Source organism: Arachis ipaensis, chromosome B4, assembly GCF_059453495.1.
Source record: "Arachis ipaensis isolate K30076 ecotype BB chromosome B4, ASM5945349v1, whole genome shotgun sequence".
Classification (NCBI taxonomy): Eukaryota; Viridiplantae; Streptophyta; class Magnoliopsida; order Fabales; family Fabaceae; genus Arachis; species Arachis ipaensis.
The window spans coordinates 9,518,527-9,541,796 of NC_142439.1; the positions used below are offsets into that span (position 1 = coordinate 9,518,527).

The 23,270-nt window shown below is 36.9% G+C and overlaps 1 long non-coding RNA gene across 2 annotated transcripts; it reads right to left on the bottom strand.

Annotated features, from left to right (window-relative positions):
• Positions 1-16,111: 16,111 nt before the first annotated feature.
• LOC107638796 (uncharacterized) lies at positions 16,112-17,746 on the bottom strand. 2 transcript variants are annotated; one of them, XR_001619861.3, is made up of 3 exons: positions 17,055-17,601; positions 16,616-16,762; positions 16,112-16,453 (listed from the first exon to the last, which is right to left on the bottom strand). It is a non-coding gene; the product is annotated as an uncharacterized LOC107638796 (long non-coding RNA). The 2 variants fall into 2 exon arrangements; XR_002360632.2 differs by having other exon boundaries at positions 16,112-16,762; positions 17,055-17,746.
• Positions 17,747-23,270: the final 5,524 nt, after the last annotated feature.

The following is a 23,270-nucleotide window of genomic DNA, read 5'->3' on the forward strand; positions in this document are numbered from 1 at the left end:
TGTCACTAACACTCCAAACACCCCTTCTTCCCACGTTAGAGTTCACGTTACTTAGGTTAACGTGACTTCTAACGTGGTAGTGATAGCCATCTCCAACGTTAGTGACAAAGGTGAGTGTCACTAACGTTGGCTCATCATTCATTTCCTCCACGTTAGCTTCCACGTTAATGCAATTAACGTGGCAACTAACGTGGCTAATAGTGGCTTAGTCCAACGTTAGTGACAAAGGTGAGTGTCACTAACGTTGGCACTTCTTTGTTCCTTCCACGTTAGAGCTCACGTTAATGTACTTAACGTGACTCTTAACGTGGCTAGGTGTGCCCCTTTTTTCAACGTTAGTGGCATTCACTTTTACCACTAACGTTGGAGCTTTACTTCTCTTCCACGTTAGCGTTATTGGCGATCACTTTTCTCATTAACGTTGCAATCTAGCTCCCATTCCACGTTAGTAGTCACGTTAGTTAGACTAACGTGACTGCTAACGTGGCTCTTCCTTGCTTCCTTTGTCCTGAAATCAAGCAAATAAAATGCATCAAAGCTCTAATCCAAGTTATGAGTCATGCATCATCTAATTTGTCATTTAATTTATGCATAATTCTCATAAAATCATGTAAAGTTCACAATGTTTGCTTAAATCAAGATGTAAGTGAAATTCTACCTAAAACTTGCTTATTTCCTAAGAAAATGTATGAAACTACCCTAAAACAGTAAAGAAAATGTCAGTAAAACTGGCCGAAATGCCCTGGCATCACAACACCAAACTTAAAGCTTGCTTGTCCCTAAGCAAGTACTAGAACATAAGAGTGATGAGTGAAATGACAAGAGAAATGAGTCACTATTGTGGAAGTCATGTCCTTGGTTTTATGGGGTTTCATGCATAGCAACTTAGGTTTATTCCTTCACTGGCTTTCAGACCTTTATCATGCCCTGGAATACTCACTTGATTGCACCCTATGAGACTTTTATTCATTGATCCCTTTGTAATTTCAGGGTTTGATTATGTTCTTAGACTAGGTGCTTTGTGAGGGGGCGACTCTTTAAGATAAGCTTTCAGCCAGCACTCCTGAACCAGTTGGTTCAAGGTGCTAGGTGTTAAGACACCCTAAGGACTTACTCCCTCAAGTCTCTTTCCCCCACACATACACACCACAGGCACATGGTTTGTTATTTTCTTACTTGAGACCTTGGTGTCCAGTACCTCTTTGGGTTACTAAGTGTTTTGTAGCAAAGGTTACTCTTGATAGTGGACTTTCAGTTGATAATCCCGGGTTAGTTAACCTAAGTTACCAAGTGATAAGGCACCCCTGAGAGCTTATTCATCCAAGTATATCCTTTGCACAGGAGCACCACAGACACATGCCCTTAAGATTCAACCCTTGGTGCCTAGCCTTATTTCTTATTCTTTTTCTTTATTTCTCAACTTTCATTTTTCTTTCTCTTTTTCTAATTAGGATCTTATTATGTAGCTAGTCTCATATGGTGTGTTTCAAGCATATGATTCAGGACAGATAGTTGCCTTCCCACCTTGTTGGTGAACCAACTTAGCTAATCTATTACCACACCACAAACTTAGGAACTTACTCCACAATATGAACCTCACTCTGGTCTTTCATAGCATACATTCTCTTTTTATTTGATTCAAAAGGACAAGCATACAAGTAAGCAAGGTGAAAATGCAGCAGATCATTTGGCACAGCTAGCATAGACCTAAGCAGTAAAAACTTAAAGGCAGAATTTAAAATCCTAAATTACCATGGAAACATGTTCTATTTCATACATGATTTTTCTTATTTAAAAACTTTGAAAAAGATGGAACAAAGAGGGAACTCCACCACCTTTTACTCATGGGGGTGCTCATGCTCTCCCTCTTGTTTGTCCTCTTTGTGTCCACTTGTGTTTTCTCGTATCCGTGCTAGTCTGGCTTTCTTCCACTCCTCAAGTGCCTTCCTTACTGATTCATGACTCTTTTCTACCCTCTCTCTTTCTTCTCACACTAATTCATCCTTTACTTCTTCATATCTTGTGATTCCCGGGTGCAGTACAGGCAGTTGTCCAACTAAGTACCCGAGCCTGGCTTGAGTGTTTACATGATGTCCAGTCTCGTTCATGTAAACTCCTTCTGCGAATGATCTGTATTTGTCAAAGAGTTCTGCCTGTTCCAATTGTTTCCGATGTATTTCATGTATGTGTGCACCTTGATGTGCTTGGATGTTGATTAGCTTTTGGATGGCTTCTTGTTGTTGATCTTGCCTTTGCTCTATCCTGTGGAAGGATTCACCCCAATGTTTCCCTTGTTCTAGTTGCTGCTCCATCAATTGCTTTTGCCATTCCCCATGTTGATTCATCCATCCAGAGAGTAATTCTTCTTGACGGCTTACCAACTGTAGTTGCAACTCTTTCTGTGCCCCTTGATTTTCCAAGTATTGTCTATATAAGCCATCAATTGCTTCCTGTAGTTGGTGCATGTCTAAAGGGGCTTGCTCCTCTAAGTTTTGTCCTTCTACTACTTGATGGGCTGGCCTCTTTCTTGGCTTTCGTTGAGGTAGGGGAGATGCAACCGCATGCATCTGTCGAACAGTAATTGGGATGCCCACTTTTATCCACTCGGGGTCCTCATCCTCGAACACCACCCTAGCCCTGTCACACAGACGAAAAATAGTGCTGGGGTAGCCTAACCTTCCTCCAGAATCGCTCTTTTCAGCCATCTTCCTAATACCTTGGGCTATAAGTTCATGGACCTTGATCTCTCCCCCTTTAAGTATACATTGCACCATTGTTGCTCTCTTAAGATTCACCTCTGAGTTATTCCCAGCAGGAAGGATGGATCTCCTTACAATTTCAAACCACCCCTTTACTTCAGGGGTGAGGTCCCCTCTCTTGATGAACTTGGGTTTTTCCTGAGGATCTCGTACCCAATCAACTCTTTGCACATAAATATCTTGTATAATCTGGTCATGATTAGGGCTGCTATCTATTCTGGAGTGATAGTTTTCTTCTGCAAATGGTATGGCTCGTAGCTTTAACGCCCTCATGATGCTCATGGGGCTGAAGTCCACGGTTACCCCTCTCACGAAGCTTATATAGGAGTCATCTGCCTTATCATACCTGACTGCATTTGCATAAAACTCTCTTACAAGAGTTGCATTTACTTTTATGACTGGATCAGTAAGGAGCTCCCATCTTCTCTTTTCCACCTTCTCTGTGATTTCGGGGCACTCAGTTTTTCTGACTTGAAAGCCTAGCTCATATATGATCTCCTTATCAACCATCCACCCATATTGCAATGCATGGTAAAAGGTTTTGAATTTCTTCTCATCGAAAGGGCGTTGCTCCATAGGCTCCTTCTCTTTTCTTCTCTTAGAGCTTGATGATGCCATAAGTGATTTTTTATATGTGAAGGTGTAAAGGGTGAGGATAATGGGCTTCGGCCGGTTAAGATGGGGTGTAGTGAAGGGAATGAGTGAGAGTGTTTTTTGATGGGGTAAGGGGTGTTGGGTTCCGAAAGTGAGAAGTATAAAGAATGAGAATTTGGGATGTGGAAGCGGTATGGAATAAGAACCACTTATATAGGGAGATGGTGAGTGAATAAAAGGTGTGGATTGATGGAGTGGTTGTGTGATGAACGGATGGGGTTCAGCATGGGATGAGCACAAGGATCATCAACTTTATGAAGGGGGGTTGGTTCGATTTCCAAGCGTGTCATTCTTCCAATGTTGCATGGCAACATTTTCCAATGCATTCCCCTTGAAAACACGTGTATAGTCCTCTCCTTTTGTGGTGGTCGAATCCTCCTTCTTCAATTGTCCAATCAATTCTTTCCAATCCTCCTCTCATTTCTCCTACAGGATAAAAGAACAAAATTAATAAGATTGAAAGTTGGCGGCAAATATTAGAAAAGTGAAAATTTTGTTTGTTTGTTTGTTTTTACTAACTAAGTGCTATTCAGGAATGCAAACCAACTGACTAATTAATTGTCCATGTATGCAACATTGGTGACACCAAACTTAGTTTGTGTCCTTGTGGTGTACAAAGTTTTGTTTAAGGCTCTAAGAGTAACATGATATGAATTGCATTCATGCTCTCTTAGTATGCCTTGAACACCAAACTTGTTCTTCACTATGTGCTGCATAAAGGATTCAGGCAAGTATCTGTCAAAGTTAATTTGGAATTCATGAACCTTACATTATTAACTACTTTAAAGCATATAAAACATGGGTTGCCTCCCATGAAGTGCTTCTTTAGCGTCACTAGCTTGACGTTTTTCCTTTGTTAGGGTGGTTGGTAATGCTTCAAGTCTTCCCCCCTCGCGGTAAATCTATCCCCATTGGCTTCATCAAGGATTTCCACATGTTCTAGGGAGAGAATTCTGTTAATGGTGAAAACCTTAGGTGGCTGAGATGGGATGGTGAGGAGATGAGGTGGAATAACTGGGAAATAAGCTGAGATCACTTTATCTCCTAGAGAGAAGTCCTCTGTAGGGATCTTCTTGTTCTTTCACCTCCTTGGTGCCTTCTTCTTTGTCCTTTTTGATGTTGCCCTGCTCTTTGTGACCTCTTCTTTCAAGAAAATTTTGTTGCTGGTCTCATATGACTCTGGTGGTTTAGGTTCCTCCTGATTTTCCTTGAGCTATGACAGCTGCTGATTATCTTGTTCATCAACCAAAGGAATTCCCAGGTGTACAGCTTGTGCTTCAGTGCTTATTTCTTCCACCAGTGCTTTGTCGTGCTCTCCCCTTGGTTCCTTGCTTTTCTGATCTGTTTCTTGTGAGGGTTTGAAGACATTGAATGCGAGTTGTTCGTCATGTATCCTCAATATTAGCTCTCCTCGCTCCACATCTATGAGCGCTCTGGCTGTAGCTAGGAATGGTCTTCCCAATATGATTGGGTGGAGGTGACTCTCTTCCATTTCCAATATGACAAAGTCTGTGGGAAGGAAGTAGTTCCCAACCTTCACCAACACGTTTTCAACCACTCCTACTGCTTGTTTTTGAGTTTTGTCGGCCAGCCTGATGACTACATCTGTGGGCATTAGCTCATTAATCTGCAGCTTCTTCATAAGGGATAAAGGCATTAAGTTGATGCTTGCTCCCAGATCACAGAGTCCTTTATCAAACATTGTTTCTCCTATGGCACAGGGGATGTGAAAACTCCCTGGGTCCTTTCTTTTTGTAGGTAGCTCTGGTTGAATGAGAGCACTGCACTCCTTATTCATCACTATTGTTTGTCCTCCCTTGAGTGAGCTTTTCCTGGTCAGCAGCTCCTTCATATACTTAATGTATAAGGGCATTTGTTGGAGGGCCTTGATGAATGGTATGTTTATATGGAGAGATGCAAACATGTCAAGAAACCTTGAGTATATTCTCTTTTTTACACCACCCTTGATTCTTTGGGGAAAAGGTGCATAGAGTCTCAGCAGCTCCTTCTGTGTAATTTTGATTTCTTGGTGATCCTCTTCCTGTTTCTCTGCTGATGTATCTCTAGGTTGTTCTAATGGTTTGTTCGGTTCTTCCTCAGTCCCCTTATCACTTATAGTGACCATCTTGCAATCTTCCCATCTTACTTTCTTTGCTTCACCTCTCGGGTTCTTCTCTGTGTCACTTGGGAAGCCATCTGTAGGTTTGGGAATCTGCTCAGAGAGGTATCCCACTTGAAATTCCAGCCTCTTGATGGTGTCTCCCTGATTCTTGATATTGGCTCGCACCTCCTCTTTGAACACCTTGTTATCTTGAATCTCTTTGCATATGTCTTCAAGTAGAGTCTCAATCCTTGAGAGTCTGTCTTCGGATGATGGTGGGTTGGGGTTGGATGGATAAGAATGACCATTTTGGTTTTGATATGGATGTTGAGGTGTGTTGTTAGGTGGGTGCTGATATGATCTCTGTGTGGAATGTTGGTGAGCCGCATTGTTGTTGGGGTTGTGATGTCTCTGATCTTGGCTTTGATCTTGTTGATTTCCCCACCAAAAGTTTGGGTGGTTCCTCCAACTAGGATTGTAAGTCTTGGAGTATGGATCATGTGCCTGCCTGGGTGAGTTTCCAATGTAGTTGGCTTGTTCCTGATCACCCTCTGCCTCTGCATTTACTCCTTCTTGAGTTGCTGATGAGGTGGTGATTACTGCTACTTGGTTCCTCTCCATCTTCTTGGTAAGGTCAGCCAGCTGCTTGGTAATAAGCTTGTTCTGGGCCAGCAGTGCATCAAAATTGTTTAGCTCCATTACTCCTCTAGTGTTGCCCCTTTTAGAAGCATAGAAGTAGTCATTCTCGGCTACAGTCTCAATGACATCTATGGCTTCTTCAATGGTTTTCTTCTTGTTCAGAGATCCCCCGGATGAGTGGTCTACTGCCTTCTTTGATTCATAAGAAAGGCCTTCATAAAAAATGTGTAGCTGCACCCATTCATTGAACATATCTGGTGGGGACCTTCTTGTCAGATCCTTAAACCTTTCCCATGCTTTGTAGAGAGTCTCACCATCTTGTTGCCTAAAAGTTTGAACCTCAGCTCTCAACCTGTTGAATCTTTGAGGAGGATAGAATCTCGCCAAGAATTTGTTCACCACATCTTCCCAGGTTGTTAAGCTCTCCTTCGGGAAGGATTCCAGCCATTTAGATGCCTTGTCCTTGAGTGAGAAGGGGAATATGAGTAGTCTATAGGTGTCAGGATGAACACCATTAGACTTCACAGTATCACAGATCCTCAGGAAGGTGGTTAGATGTTGATTGGGGTCTTCTTGGACACCTCCTCCTCCGAACAGTTGTTCTGAACAAGGGTGATGAGCTGTGACTTTAGTTCAAAGTTATTGGCATGTATGGTTGGCTTTTGGATTCTACTTCCACAGTTTCCTGGGTTTGGATTGATGTAAGATCCCAGAACTCTTCTCTCTTACCCAGCATGATGCACTGGGCCTTCTCTGCCATGGTTGTGAGCCTCTTCTTCATGATGGTTCTCCATATTCTCATCCATGTCTGGTTCAAAATACTCCTCTTCTTCCTTCGTACCAACTACTCTCTTTCCTCTTGCTTCCCTCCTTAATCTAAGGAAGGTCCTCTCAGGTTCAGAATCAAAGGAAGTTGAAGTCCCGCTTCTTCTACCTGTCATACAACCAACAAGGCAAAAGCAAGAAGGGGGTAGATGCAGAGAGTATTCTTGTTAGAAATGTTGTTAGTGTGAGTGATGCAATATATCAAATAGTTAGTGGGTTAGTGAACTGAATTGTAAACAACTAAGAAAAGGGTAGGGGAAAGGGAAGAAAACAGCTAAACTGAAAGTGAATTACTCAAATGAAATTAAATCAAACAAAATAAAAAAAATGCCCAATATAGTTATCCACCAATTTAATCATTGTTGATACAAAATTAATCCCCGGCAACGGTGCCATAAACTTGATGCACGGAAACTTGTCTCTCAACAATTTCCCTCGGCAAGTATACCAAATTGTCGTCAAGTAAAAACTCACAATAGAGTGAGGTCGAATCCCACAGGGATTGATTGGTCAATCAACTTTAATTAGAGAAATGTTCTAGTTGAGCTAAGCAGAATTTGATGTGAGAGTTGCAGGAAATTAAATGGCGGAAAAGTAAATAGCAGAAAATATAAATACTAGAAATAAAGAGCTAAATGTAAATGGCGGAAAGTAAATTACAGAATCTTAAATGGGGATTTGGGAAGATGAGCATAAAAGTAAATGGCAGAAATTAAAGAGAATGGGTGAGATCAGAAATGGGGAATTCATTGGGCTTAGGAGATGTTGCATTCTTCGGATCAAGTTCATTTTCATCTCTTCTTCAATCAATGCATTCATTGATCTCCTTGGCAATCTTAAGTGATTGAATTCCAATTCCTTGGTAATTCAATCTCTCAAATCTTGATCAATAGCCAATTTCTTGGTCCAATTGCTCATGAGAAGAGATGAAGTATGATCACTGATTATACCACATGTATTTTCAAATCAAAGTGTTGGTAGGATTATATGTCACTATATCCATCCAAACCCCAATTTGGTCCAACATGAGAAAGCATTTCTAGCATGATCTCTTCATTCCTCTTCCAAGGTTCCGAAGAGATCCAAGTATGAATAGCTTCTTTTCCAAGACAACTACCCAATTGGATGAAGATTGAAAGCTTTCTAGTAAAATCAAGAGAAAAGAAAGAAGAAGAATAATGAAAACTATTATTGATCCATCAAATTACAACAGAGCTCCCTAACCCAATGAAAGGGGTTTAGTTGTTCATAGCTCTGGGAATGGAAAACAAAGATGGAGAATGCATTCTGAAAGTAAAACTAGAAGTTGCAGAGAAAGTAAAATTATACAGAGAGTAGTTCTCTCAATCCAAGGGTTTCTTTCTAGTTCAAAACTACTCCTATATATACTACTCTTCTGCTCTTCTAGTTGGCTCTTCAAGTCTTGGATATGGGCCTTTGGATCTTGAGTTGAAGTAGTTTAGAATCTTCAGTGGGCTCAGCTTTACTTGCAGAGAAAGTGTGAAGTAGACATGGACTTTAGCTAGGACGTTAGTGGTGTTAACGTTTAAGTGAAAATGTGGGTTCGAGAACGTTAGTGACAATCACCTTTTTCACTAACGTTTCTAGCCCAAGATGGTTCACGTTAACTTCAACGTTAGTGGCACTAACGTGACCACTAACGTTGCCTCTTGATCCTTCACGAACGTTATTGAGGTTTACCTTTTTCAATAACGTTACTCTTAGCCCCATTTTCTCACGTTAGAGTCCACGTTAGTATAACTAACGTGGCTCTTAACGTGGGCATGCCTTAGCCTCGAGAGCATTAGTGACACTTACCTTTGTCACTAACGCTCCAAACACCCCTTCTTCCCATGTTAGAGTTCACGTTACATAGGTTAACGTGACTTCCAACATGGTAGTGATAGCCATCTCCAACGTTAGTGACAAAGGTGAGTGTCACTAACGTTGGCTCATCATTCCTTTCCTCCACGTTAATGCAATTAACGTGGCTAATAGTGGCTTAGTCCAACATTAGTGACAAAGGTGAGTGTCACTAACGTTGGCACTTCTTTGTTCCTTCTACGTTAGAGCTCACATTAATGTACTTAACGTGACTCTTAACGTGGCTAGGTGTGCCCCCTTTTTTCAACGTTAGTGGCATTCACTTTTACCACTAACGTTGGAGCTTTACTTCTCTTCCACATTAGCTTCCACGTTAACGTAGTTAACGTGGCAACTAACGTGGGCTATGATGGCTCACGAAGGCGTTATTGGCGATCACTTTTCTCATTAACGTTGCAATCTAGCTCCCATTCCACGTTAGTGGTCACGCTACTAACGTGGCTCTTCCTTGCTTTCTTTGTCCTGAAATCAAGCAAATAAAATTTATCAAAGCTCTAATCCAAGTTATGAGTCATGCATCATCCAATTTGTCATTTAATTTATGCATAATTCTCATGAAATCATGTAAAGTTCACAATGTTTGCTTAAATCAAGATGTAAGTGAAATTCTACCCAAAACTTGCTTATTTCCTAAGAAAATGCATGAAACTACCCTAAAACAGTAAAAAAAAGGTCAGTGAAACTGACCGAAATGCCCTGGCATCAGAGGGTGTGTATCCGGTGTAAAAGAGGGTTCTTCTCGAGAGGGTTTAGAAAAGCCATCAAAGGTCTCTTTTAGAGATAAGGTCATTGGTGCAGAAAAGTATAAGGCCTCTGCATTAGTAGGGTCTTTATCTGGCGAGGGTATCGCGACGGTGACAGGTTAGCAGGGTGACTCTCGTCCACCAAGTGTCAATTTTATTAAGGAGGCAAAGAGCTGTCTAGCTGAACGTTATAAGGAAGCCATCGTGATCAAGATGCTGGATAAGCATTATGGCTACACGGCTCTTATGCATAAGCTTCGGATAGATGGCGCATCAAAGGAGGGTTTGATTTGTTGGATGTGGGGTTTGGGTATTTTTTGGTTAAATTTGATATGGCTGCGGATCGTGAGAAATTAAAGTCATTCTTGGTGGTCTGTGGTTGATAGACGGTCATTATGTTGCAGTAAAGCCATGGGTCATGGATTTTAGGCCATGCGAAAAATCCTTCAGACCAACGCTAGTATGGATTCGAGTCTCGAGACTTCCAATTTGGTGTTACCAGAAACAAGCAATGTTGCGAATTGCTTCTGCAATAGGAGTTCCGGTAAAAGTAGACTTGGCCACTAAGCTTGCAGAAAGAGGAAAATATGCCCGAGCTTGTGTTCAAATTAATCTTGGATTGCCTGTAATCAAACATATTATAGTGGAGGGTATGACTCATGAAGTGGAGTACGAGAGTTTACAACTGATTTGTTCTACTTGTGCACAGTATGGGCATGATAAATCATTGTGCAGGGAGAAGGAGTCCTTGGAAGAAAACGATGATTCTTTTGGTGATGATGGAAAAAATAATGAAATTCTGACACTAGTGCCACACAACAATCTTGAGATTAAAAAAGAGGCTGAATTGGAAGCTGGCGATTTGGGTGAGAATTCTCGTAATTCAGGTGAGAAATTAGGAGTTGTTAAAGGGAAGGATGTGGTTACGGAATCATTGGCTCCTCACGTACCTGATGGTCATGTTAATGAGGCATGCATGAATGATGGAGACGACTGGCAACAAGTGTTGCGTAAGGAAAAATTCACAATGGGTCAGCCATCAGGTTTGAAGAACCAAGATGGAAAGCAACACAAGTATGGTTCGAGAAGGGTCCCAAGGCCCAATTTGCATAGTGATGGAGGCAAATCAATTGGCATTAGGATGGGAAAATGAGAAAAACATGAAATTGTGCCATCTTCATCGCGTAAAACTCCTGCACGTCGTGGAATTTCTCTACGGAAGCGTCCGCGGCCTTCCTCCCTACAGAACTCGCCAGTTGATAAAAATGGTGGCATAACGGAGGAAACCTTAGTAGATGGAAGCATGGCAGGTGCAACATTAGGGGGTCCGAAGGTTGCAAGTATTGAGGATCAGAGTGTGCCAGTACCGTAGGACAAATCACCTATTGAGGTTGGTGATTCTATTTAGAGTTTATGTTCTTATTTATTCTATCCCTATTATTTATGGATAGTTTAAATATGATTGTTTGAAATATTAGGGGTGCTTCTAATAAGTTAGCCCGGGTGCATTGTAAGGAACTTGTTAGAAAATTTAGACCTGTTTTCTTTATTTTGGTTGAAACTCACTCCCCTTTTCAACATTTAAAATTGTTTTGGGAAAGGTTGGGGTATCACTCTGTTGGTATAGTGGAAGCAGAGGGGCATAAGGGGGGTATTTGGTTTCTATCCTCTATGAAGGGTGTTTGTTGTAAGTTCATTGATGCTTTTGATTAGGGTGTTACTGTTGAGGTTCAATCTGATAATTTAGTTTGGAGGTGTAGTGGTATTTATGGTAGTCCTCAATTTTAAAAAAGGATTCTCCTTTGGGATTATCTTGTTGCACAATCCATGGTATTTCAAGGACCTTGGATTGTTCTTGGTGATTTTAATAAAGTCAAATTTTCTCATGAATCTAAGGGTCGTCAATTTTCTCATCAAAGAGCAGACATGTTTGCTACTTCACTAGGAGATAGTGGTTTGTTTGATCTGAAGACTATTGGGAGGCGATTTTCTTAGCACAGGAGGGTGAAAAATTATGTTGACATGGCAAAAAAGCTTGACCGAGTATGTATAAATAGTAGTTGGTTATCTATCTTTCCAGAGGCTTATGCAGAAGTTTTAAATAGGCTTCAATCTGATCATTGCTCTATTCTGGTGCATTGTAAAGGTCGTCCTCAGCTTAAAAGGAATCGACCTTTCTGTTTTGTTGCTGCTTGGGCTACTCATCCAGGGTATAGGGATATTGTGAATCAGTCATGGTGGTCTGGTAATAGAGGGATTCATGGCAAGCTTTCAGAAGTACAGAAAAATTCACTAGAGTTTAACTCGAAGGTATTTGGTAACATTTTTGTTAAGAAATGTGAATTAGAGCAGCAGATTAATTATTTACAAAAGCGTTTGGAAGTGGTGGATAGCATTTATTTGCGTCAAAAAGAGCAACAGTTGCTTGATGATTATAATAATACTCTAGTGCAAGAAGAGCTCCTATGGTTCCAAAAGTCCAGAGAGCAGTGGGTAAGGTTCGGGGATAGGAATACAAGATTCTTTCATATTCAAACTCTTGTGCGAAGGAAGCATAATAAAATTCATGGCCTTTTTCTCAAGGATGGAGTGTGGGAACTGATCCAGAGGTTTTGAGTCAAGAAGCAGAGTCTTTCTATAAAAGCTTATTCTGTCATTTGGATGATGTTGATTTGGGTTGCCTTGGTGATGTGCCTCTTCCTTCTCTGAATGAAGAAGCTTACAATAATCTTACGGCACCAGTTACTATGGAGGAAGTCAGAACAGCTGTTTTTCACATGAACTCCTTTAAAGCTCCGGGTCCTGATGGGTTTCAAGCTTTCTTCTTCAAAGAATATTGGGAGATCATTGGTCTTGATGTTTGGAAGATGGTGAAGCAGGCATTCTCTGATGTTACTCATGATTCGAGAATGATGGAGACTTTACTGGTTCTTATTCCAAAGGTTGAATCACTGGTATCTATGAAAGATTTCAGGCCAATTAGTCTTTGCAATGTAGTTTACAAGATCATCACGAAGGTCCTTGTTAATAGGCTCCGTCCTCATCTTGCGGAGATTGTTGGCCCACTTCAAGGAGGATTTATTCCGGGACGAAGAACTCCTGACAACATCATTATTGCTCAAGAAGTCCTCCACTTTATGAAGAAGACTAAATCAAAGAAAGGCACACTGGCGTTTAAGATTGATATAGAGAAAGCTTATGACAGAGTTGACTGGAGGTTTTTAGCTCATACCCTTAAGAGCTTTGGTTTTCCTATTCCTACAATTAATTTGATTATGAATTGTATCACTGCTTCCTTCTTATCTATTCTTTGGAATGGGAATCGTCTGAATGGTTTTACTCCTAGCCGGGGTCTTAGACAAGGAGACCCTATGTCACCCTATCTTTTTGTGTTGTGTATGGAGCGATTGGCATGCTTTATTAGTCATCAGGTTGATTTGGGCTTGTGGGAGCCGGTTGCTATTTCTAGAGGGGGACCAAGGATATCCCACTTAATGTTTGTGGATGACTTGCTTCTATTCTGTAAAGCTACAAAGAGACAAGTGCAAAATGTGATGTTGATTTTAGAGACTTTTTGCAAAGCATCTAGGATGAAGATTAATGTGGAGAAGTCTAAAGCGCTTCGCTCCAAGAATGTCTCTGCAACAAGGAAAGATATTTTTACTGGGGTATCCTCTATCAGATTTGTCCAGGACTTGGGCAATTATCTTGGGGTTACCCTTAACCATTCTAGGGTGACCCGTTCACCTTTCAATGGTGTCCTAGATAAGATTCGAAGTACACTAGCAAGCTGGAAAGGGAGTTTACTCAATCGGGCTGGCAGACTCTACTTGGTTAATTCTGTTGCAGCCGCTATTCTCACGTACCAGATGTAGGTCTCTATTTTTTCCAAAGGAATCATTAGTAAATTGGAGTCTATGATGAGGAATTTTTTTTGGAAAGGACAAGTTGATAGAAGAGGATTGAATCTTGTTAGTTGGAAGGTACTGGTTAATCCAAAAAAATATGGAGGATTGGGGATTAGAGATCCTTATTGTGTGAATATTGCTCTTCTTGAGAAGCTAATTTGGACTTTTTTCCAGCAGCCAAACAAGTTATGGGTCCAATTGTTAGATGCCAAATACCGATTATCTCTATATAACTGTTTTAGTTGTCCTAAAAACAAGGGCTCTCCCATTTGGAGGAGTCTCTGCAAGGCTTGAGAAGTGTTGAAGGATGGGTTTGCTTGGTGTATTGGGGATTTGAACCAGAATTTTTGGTTTTTGTAGCTGGAGGAGAGAAGGACGGTTATCTAACGAGATGGATTATGTTCACATTTCTGATTCGAATCTCTGGATACAGGATATTTGGTCGGTCGGTAGGTGGCATTTGGATACTCTTTATTCTCCTTTATCTCAAAATCTGAAAGGTAATATTCTCTCTTACAATCTAGATGTACAAGTAGGTCCGGAAGTGGGTTGGTATTGGTTTGGGTCTGCTGTAAAAGTCTATGACCTATGCAATGGTTACTTGTGGTTGTGTAAGAAGCTTTTTGGTTGGGAGGAGCGGGAGAATTGGCTTTGGGTTTGGTGTCAGCTTGTTCCGGAAAAGCATAAGTTTTTAGCTTGGTTGTGTCTTAAGGAGGCTCTTTCTACTGCAAGTTTTCGCTTTAGAAGAGGGATGTCGTCATCGGATAGGTGCCCAAGATGTCTTTCTAACCAGGAATCGGTTTTACATTGTATTCGGGATTGCCTAAAAGCTCAGCTTGTATGGCACAGGTTGGATATTTCCTGTCATCCTTTGGATTTGAAGAACTGGTTCTTGTATCATAGTAGAGAGCATCCGTTCAAGTTCTTTTCGGGACTTTGGTAGATATGACAAGCAAGGAATAATGACATCTTTAATCTTCATGAAACTTGGGGTCCGAAAAAAGTGATTTGTCTGGCATTAACTTCAGAAAAGGAGCTTAGGAATATTTTTGAATTACAACGTAAGTCCCTTCCCTCTACTCTAAATGGTTTTTGGAATCCTCCATCCATTGGTACTTTCAAGATTAATTGTGATGCTAGTTATCTTAGTTCGGGTGATAGTGTTGGTTTTGCTTGTGTTATTAGAGATTGTAATGGGAGTTGGCAAAAGGGGTGTTTGGGAATGATTGAGAGTAATAGTATTCTTCAAGGGGAATTGTTTGCTATTTGGAGAGGATATATTTTAGCTTGGGATGTGGGTCAACGAGATGTTATTTGTGAGACAGATTGTGTGAAAGCATTTAATCTTGTTACTAATCACCAAGATGGTTTTGGGTTTATTGATCCATTGGTGCTCAAAATAAAAGATATCATGCATTGAAATTGGCGTGTTGACTTTTGTTTGATTATGAGAGATGCAAATACGGTGGCAGATACTATGGCAAAGATGGCGATGAAGTTACAACTTTCTCATGTGGAGCTTCCTTCACCTTGAGAGAAGTTTAAGAGTAGTCTTAAAAAGAATTGTCCCTCTATTTAAGAAGATCCTTTATTTAGTTTTTCTTTTTTTAGTTTATTACCGTCACCAAAAAAAAAAGAAGGCTTAGCATATTTTATTATAGCAGGGTTTAAAAATGATAACAAAACAGTAAAAGTTGCAGTTAAGTATTTATTATTTAACACATATCCTGGGCATGTATGGGTGGAGATGATAAAATTACACTAAAATAATGAAAAACAGAACACCAAAAAGAGTGCTCACAACCTCATTAAGTTGACATATATAATCATTTCACTGTCTGAGTTTACATAGAATCTGAGAAGAGTTCCATTCATAAAATACTGCTGCTCATGTATTAGAGAGCAAGAGTGAGGAGACCAAAAAATTAGAAAACATATGATCTGTGAGGATAATGACATTCAACTTTTTCAAATCAACTTTTCAAAATTTAAAATTTAGAACACAATTTGCAGATTAAACAAATAATAATTATTATACACATAATTAATCTAATTAATTAATTAAATCATAAAATATGAATAACAATGCAAATCTGCTCTAACCTAAGCATAACTAAGCATGATATTAAACAGTAAATCATTGAAAAAGGGAGAAATAATAAACAGTAAAACATTTAGCATTTCAGCAGCCTTTTAGCTGCAGCCTTCTTGCTTTACTTTATATGTATAATAATTTCTATCAGAGATCTCCTTTTAACATTCATTTTCATGTAACTTATTACTCTCAAATTGAAATTGTCAAACTTGTTTGTATGTTTTCTAGCAGAGATCTCCTTTTGACTTTTATTTTCATGTAACTCACTGGTCTCAAATTCTCATGTTTTTTGAATTTTATTGACCAACATTAATTTTAAATGTGAAATTACCAAAAGAAGTCATTTATATAAGGAAAATTTAGTAAAATTGTGTGCTGAGATAAAATGAGTCACTATCATTCTCCTAGAAGTCTTTCTAATGAGCTTCCTTCCTAATCATTCCATGCATTCTCTTTCCTTAATTATGTGCATCCTTTTTAAAAAGTCTCAGAACCTTGCGATGAAAAAAAACCCAAGTAATAATTTAATGATATACAACAACATATAGCCCTGCTTTCTGTATTGTCTTCACGAACCTCACCAGATCATATCTAAAAATTTGAAATTGTACTGAATTCTATTCACATCACCAAAAAACACCACAAAACATAATTCAAAATGTTAGAAAATTTCATGAGAAGATGATTGAGTCAAAGACAGAACCAAGGACTTGAGAGAGAAAGAGTAAAAATAAAATAAAGCGAAGCACATTGCTAGGAGAAGGCTCATGAACATTCCAAAAGACGTAGGTTCCAATGACATCAATGCCTCCTTCTATTGCCTTCGGAATTAGATCTTCCCACATCTGCACATAATCCCATCTCCAACCAAAAAAAAAAAAAAAAGAAATAAACACCAACAAACTGAGAATTTGGTAAAGATTTCAATTTTATGTCTTTTCTTTTGTTGAAGATAAGAAATAAGAAATAAGAAATAAGAAGTGAGATAAAGAAGAAGAAGCCATTACACCAGGGGTACTTCTGGAATAATATATGGAGCCATAGAAACTGCCGTCACCACCTGTTTGCTACCGAATCCCATAATCATCCCCATCGGTCATCTCGGCAGCCTCACATAACGGCACAACAACACCATTCTTGTCCTCATAAGAAGCCTGGATGGTGGGTAGAAGAGAAAGGGGGATACATCATTAAAATTTGAATAAAAAGAAAGTGAACTACATTAATGATGATGGGAAAAGCAGAGAATTGGAAAATGAAGAAAGTTGCAGAGGAAAAGTGTCAGAAGAGAAATGATGAGAATTAAATTAGGTTACGGAATAAAAAATGAAAGAAGTAACCAATATAAAGAGGATGTGAAGAGAGAACAAAAGGAATTGCTGCTGTTAAGATAATGAGCACGGATGATCTAACAGGAGAGGGAATGTACACAACATCAACACCCACCGTAAAATACGCTCCTTTTGTTCACAACTCATAAACTCCATTTTGATATCTGAAACTCATACTTCAAGAGATAAACAACCTTGCTTAAAATTGCCAAGAAGGAGGAAAGAAAACAAAACCTTTGGATGGTGGCTTTGGTGAACCAAGGAGCATTAGGAGCAGATGGAGAACGCAAGTGATGGAAATTTGTAAACCTTATCTAGAGTTTGGTAAAGATGGATCAACCCACATTTATAATTTTATATAAATGATATCAAAATTATCACATAAAGATAGAGTTAATAGTCAAATTCGTCTCTAAAAGATCACATATTTTTCAAATTAGTCCTCAAAAGATTTTTTAGTCATATTAGTCCTTAAAAGATAAAATGTAAGTCAAATTGGTCATTCCGTTAGTTAGATGATAATGACTGATGACATATCACGTTAAGTGCCACGTGGCATGATAACGTGTCAGGTCAGTGACACCTAGCATGTCACGTGTCACTTGATGTGTAAAAAAGTTATTTATAATTAAAATAGTCCCTAAAAATTGAGTCGTAAGTCATTTTCATCCTTAAAATTTTAAAAATTAATCAAATTAGTTCTTATATAATTTTTTTTTTCATAATATTAAATTTGAAGTATTTTTGATAGTACTAATTTTAATATTATTTTTTAATAAATAAAATTTTCTATACATAAAATAATAAAAATAATTTAAATTGTTATAAAGTTATTTTGTCATTTTTATTTTAAATTTTATATTTTCAAATTGTAATTTTTTTATAGCAATTTTTTTTATTTAAATGAATTTATCAAATTATTGTTGATTATATATTTAAAAATTTAATATTTTAAATCTTACTATATAATATAATATTTATTTTAAAATTTAAATTTTTTAAATTTTTTAAAATTATAATTATAATTTTTATTATTATTTAATATATATGGTAGAACTCAATAATTAAAAAACCGATTTGTGGTATTACTTGTTGAATTTTAATATTTTAATAGATTTTTTTAAAGAGAAGTGCTAGGGGACTAGCAACTTTTGTGATTTATAGCCATCAAGTAGCCATTAATGATGTTTTTAATGGTGTGAGATTTCATCCAATGGTGTGGGATTACTCATTTTTGTTTTGTTAGTTACATGTTGGCCAGAATTTAATAAAGTTGCTCGCCCCCTAGACTTTTTTTTTTAAAATAACTACTATATTTATAGAGTGAGATATAAAAGATTAAAATATTTAAAATAACTACTATATTTATTTAGTGAAATTCAAAATATAGTTTTAATATTTTGGATTTCACTAAATAAATATAGTAGTTATTTTAAATATTCTAATCTTTTATATCTCACTAAATAAATATAGTAGTTATTTTAAAATATTAAAAAAATTAGTTTTAATATTTTGGATTTCACTAAATAAAAATAGTAGTTATTTTAAATGTTTTAATCTTTTATATTTCACTAAATAAATATATTAGTTATTTTAAATGTTTTAATCTTTTATATCTCACTAAATAAATATAGTAGTTATTTAAAAAAAAAACTATAAACTTAAAATATTAAATTTTTAAATATATAATCAACAATAATTTAATAAACTTGTTTAAATAAAAAAATATCATTATAAAAATTTACAATTTGAAAATATAAAAATGACAAAATAACTTTATAATAATTTAATTATTTTTATTATTTTATGTAAAGAAAATTTTATTAAAGTCTATAAAATAATATTAAAATTAATACTATCAAAAAATACTTTAAATTTAATATTATGAAGAAAAAATAAAAGAAATTTATATAAGGACTAATTTGATTAATTTTTAAAATTTTAAGGATAAAAATGACTTACGTCTAAACTTCCAAGGACTATTTTGATTATAAATAACTTTTTTACACGTCAAGTGACACGTGGCATGCTAGATGTCACTGACCTGACACGTCAACCAATCATCTTGTGACACATGGCATTAACCTACCACGTCATTGTGCAATGTGGCACTTAACGTGACACGTCATCATGCCGTTATCATCTAACTAACGAAAGGACCAATTTGACTTACGTTTTATCTTTTAAGGACTAATATGACTAAAAAAATCTTTTGAGGACTAATTTGAAGAATAGATGATCTTTTAGGGACGAATTTGACTATTAACTCCATAAAGATAATTATCACTACAAATTTAAGCCAAAAAATAAATTAAAAAAGGGAAGATATCACAATTCTTTATAAACTATAGGATTTCAACCAAATAGAATCAAGAATTACATAAGCCAAAAAAAAAGAAAATTGTAAGCATCTAGATTTCAGAGCACTTGGATAAATAAGAATTTACCTATTTTCACTCTTTTTCTCCTTTCTCTGTGAGTGACTCTTTCTCTAATCATGTCACTATTTTCAGTATCATCCACTTTTACCATAGCTCCAATTTCATGCTCAATGTATATTAAAAGAGAAATATTAAAATTTTTTTTAATCAATCAGGACAAACAACACAATCATGACAATTTGATCCCAAAATTTAACTTTCAAATGATAAATCCTAAAAAAAAAAGGTGTTTTGAAAAAGAATGAAAATAATGGGTGATTAAGTAAACTGCAATGAAAGTATTGGTAATCCTAAAAACATATTCATACAATGGTTAAAGTAGGTTCTTAGTCACATCGTATTTTTTATATGATGTGTATAGAACTCCAATAAAAGTATAGAACAACAGCCATTCTAACAATATTCATATGCCTAGATTGGAATTTTCAACTCATTCACCTTAAAAAAACAATCCAACTCAAAAATTATTATAAATTAAAAATTAAAAAAATAAAACTCATTTTTTTTATTTTAAAAAGACTTCAATTTACTTGTATTACATGCTAATAATCAATTTTAATTTGAAATTCTCTCCTAACAAACTTATTGTCTGTAACTTCCTTGGAATGCAAAATAAGTTAACACAATTTAGTAATCACTCACAAAATTTGAAGACAACCTACATAGTTAAAGGGAAAGCTCTCACAAAAGGTGAGATGACAACTACAATATTCAAATGCAAATTATTGCATGTAAATATTTAGTTAACGATATTAGTTTTGTATCAAAATACTATGTGAATGCAACTTTTGTTTTGAGGAAATTGAAATTCATAGAGAGCACAATCTAGCAAATCAACTCTTTATTTATATTACTAATAAGTTAACCATATCAGAAAACTCACCTTAAAAAATAAAATCGAATCAAATAAAAGCAGTCTTTTTCTTCCAAGAGTTTCCATAGAAAACAAGGTTATATCACTCAGAATATGAAGAAAACTTAGATGAATTTCTTGTGTAATCAACCCAAATAAACCCAAAAATACGAAAAATCCATGAAAACAATTCACAAAAGAGGAAAGAGAAAGAGAATGACACAAAATTAGAACCATCAACAGTGAAAAAAGTAAAAAAGGCAATGTTAGAACTCAACAGAAACACAAATACAACTTTGATGAAAATCAAATTGATTCAAAATGAGGAACAAAAAGAATTAAAGTGAACATAATTAAAATAGAAAAAATAATACAATCATTTGATATAAACATTTTCTAATCTTGTCACTGAAAGTGAGAGCAAGTGTTGGTTCTTAGAGATAAAATTACAACAGCACCAAAGAATACTCCGTTAGCAAAAAACTATAGGAATGAGAAGATAGTTTAGTCAAAACTAAAATGAGAAAAGATATGAAACACTTAAATAGTTAAGTGCATAGAAAGAGAAGATAGCCACCTAGAGATTCTCTTTGAGAAAGCCAAGTGAGTTGAGAGCATTATGAACAAGGTGAAAGAAGAATTACTGAGCCTCCATCCAACTGCAAAACCCTTCTTTGCAAGGAATGAATAAAATGTATTTTCAATTAAGCAAATCAACAAACATCACACAATACATTCCAATTCCAAAATTTAAAGTGAAAATGGCATCTCATTATTTTTTTTCAAAAATAGCATCAGAAAGAAGAACTCAATAGAAGCTATAATTTAGGACTAACACCAACGACAAACATAACTAAAAAAATAAAAATATATTTGGGTGTAAACAACAGATACCAATTTCATTGAAAATCTTAACTTTGTCAAAAGTTTTCAACGGCAAACAGTAAACCCCAAAAAAAAAAGAAGAATAATATTACATGAAAGATCAATTACCTATATTTTGCAGGAGTTATGTGTTCGCAGAAGACATGCGTTGAGATGATGTGCGATATCAGGAGAAATAAAAGAATTAACAAAGTGGAGCTGAGGATGTTATGCACAATGCTGAACAGTTCTTGAACCCTGAAAAACAACGTACCAAAGAGGAAGATATGGATAATTGAAGAATTCGATTTTGTTAAAAAGGAAGGAAGGAAGATTTGTGACTCGATATAATTGAATTTAGATACAGAAGAAATCCACAATCACCGCCGCCTTGTGAACCACCGTAACTCCAAAAGACAAAAACACACTTCAACATCTCACAAAAGAGGAAAGGGAAAGAGAATGGCACAAAATTAAAATCATCAATCATGAGAAAAATCAGAACCATAAGCAAACTAACCATGAGGAGTGATGAAGATTACGGAAGTTGAAGAAAACGACGGTGCAGCCCTTCTGGACAAACTATAATGCCACCGTACGTGAAGCAGGGGAATTGGAAGAAGCGCTGGAATTCGGATCGGGAAGGTTGAGCTTAGACTCGACGCGAGTGTAGTGGTCGGACATGTTCACCATCACCAAGGGATGCACCTTGAACAATCCGATGCTCACCGAAAACTCCATTGATTTGATCAGGATTAGAGCTGTTGTAAACCCCGCTAAAATTAGAAAATAATTAGTCAATAAATTGAATTTTAATAAAGAAAATTAAAAATGAAAATTTTATATTAAAATAGGATAGAGCTCTTTAAAACGAGAATTTTGACACTAATTTTAAAGAATTTGGCCTAAAATTAGACCGAACGAGACGAACCGAGTCCAAACCAGACCTGTGGGTCCAACCGGATCCATTACTTAAATGGGCAGAAGCTCATCTCCTTCCTCATTCAGCAAAGAAGTATGCTGAACAGCCAAGGGGGGAGGAGAGCTTCCAAACCCTCACCACAACATCAATCCGCCATAACTTCTCCATCCGAACTCCGATCGCTGCACCGTTTACGGCCACGCGTTCACCGCATCAAGCTCTAAGATTCTATCGGATCAATTTCATAGGTAAGGTTTAATCTCACCCAGCCTCTCTATTCCTCAATTTTCGAAATTAAAGAGAACCCATGTTGAGATTTTGTTTAATTTGGTACTCTAGGTTCAATTTAGCTTGTGGAGCTTGACGGATTTAGTTTGTTTAGTCCGTGGGCATAGTGAGAGTCCTAAACCCTAGTTATTTCTTGTTTAGATTATGTTGGATATTGAATTTTTGGGTATATGTATGTATATATATGTGTTAGGTGTATGAATGCATGATATGGAGACCTTGGAATCATTGGAAGCTTGATTTGAGAGCTTGGAGGAGTAAGAGTTGAATCTTAGTGATTGAAGTCTTGCCTTTGTTGAATCTTAGTGATTGAAGTCTTGCCTTTTTGACTAAGTGGGTTGCCTTGGTTAGTACGTGGAAATTAGCCAAGGTATAGTTTAGGTTTCGCGTATTTAATATGTAATATTCTGTGAAAACTTAAGCTAGGTGACCATAGGATAGGTTGGAACATTTGTGTATGTTTAACGCTTAGTAACCTTGATAAGGATCACGTGCTGGTTTTGGTTTGTGTGGAATGAATGATAAGTGGTGGGATGATGGTGATATGTGTAAATATGTATATTGAATAAGAACATGTTGAATTTATTGATGTATATGAGATATTGATGCATGAATTTGTTAAGTTGAGATATGGTAGGCTTGGAAGGATCACTGTGGTAATAGTAAGGTTATGTTGTGTTGGTTTTGGGATATAGCATATCAGGTTTGAGTTGGATTCTTTGAGAAATGGAGGTTTTGAAGTTTTTATGAAAATTGGTTTTTTGACGAATTTCGGCGAAGCATAACTTGACTTCCGGACTCCCAAATGATCTCAAACTTATTTTGTATAAAAATTGAGCCCGTGAAGTTTACGCCGTTTAAAGAACGGAGGAAAAATGATTTAAAACAGAAAAGTTATGCACGTTGAAAGTTTGAGGTTAAAAATGGTGAATCTGCAGGTTTAAGACTTAGTAAAATTTTTGG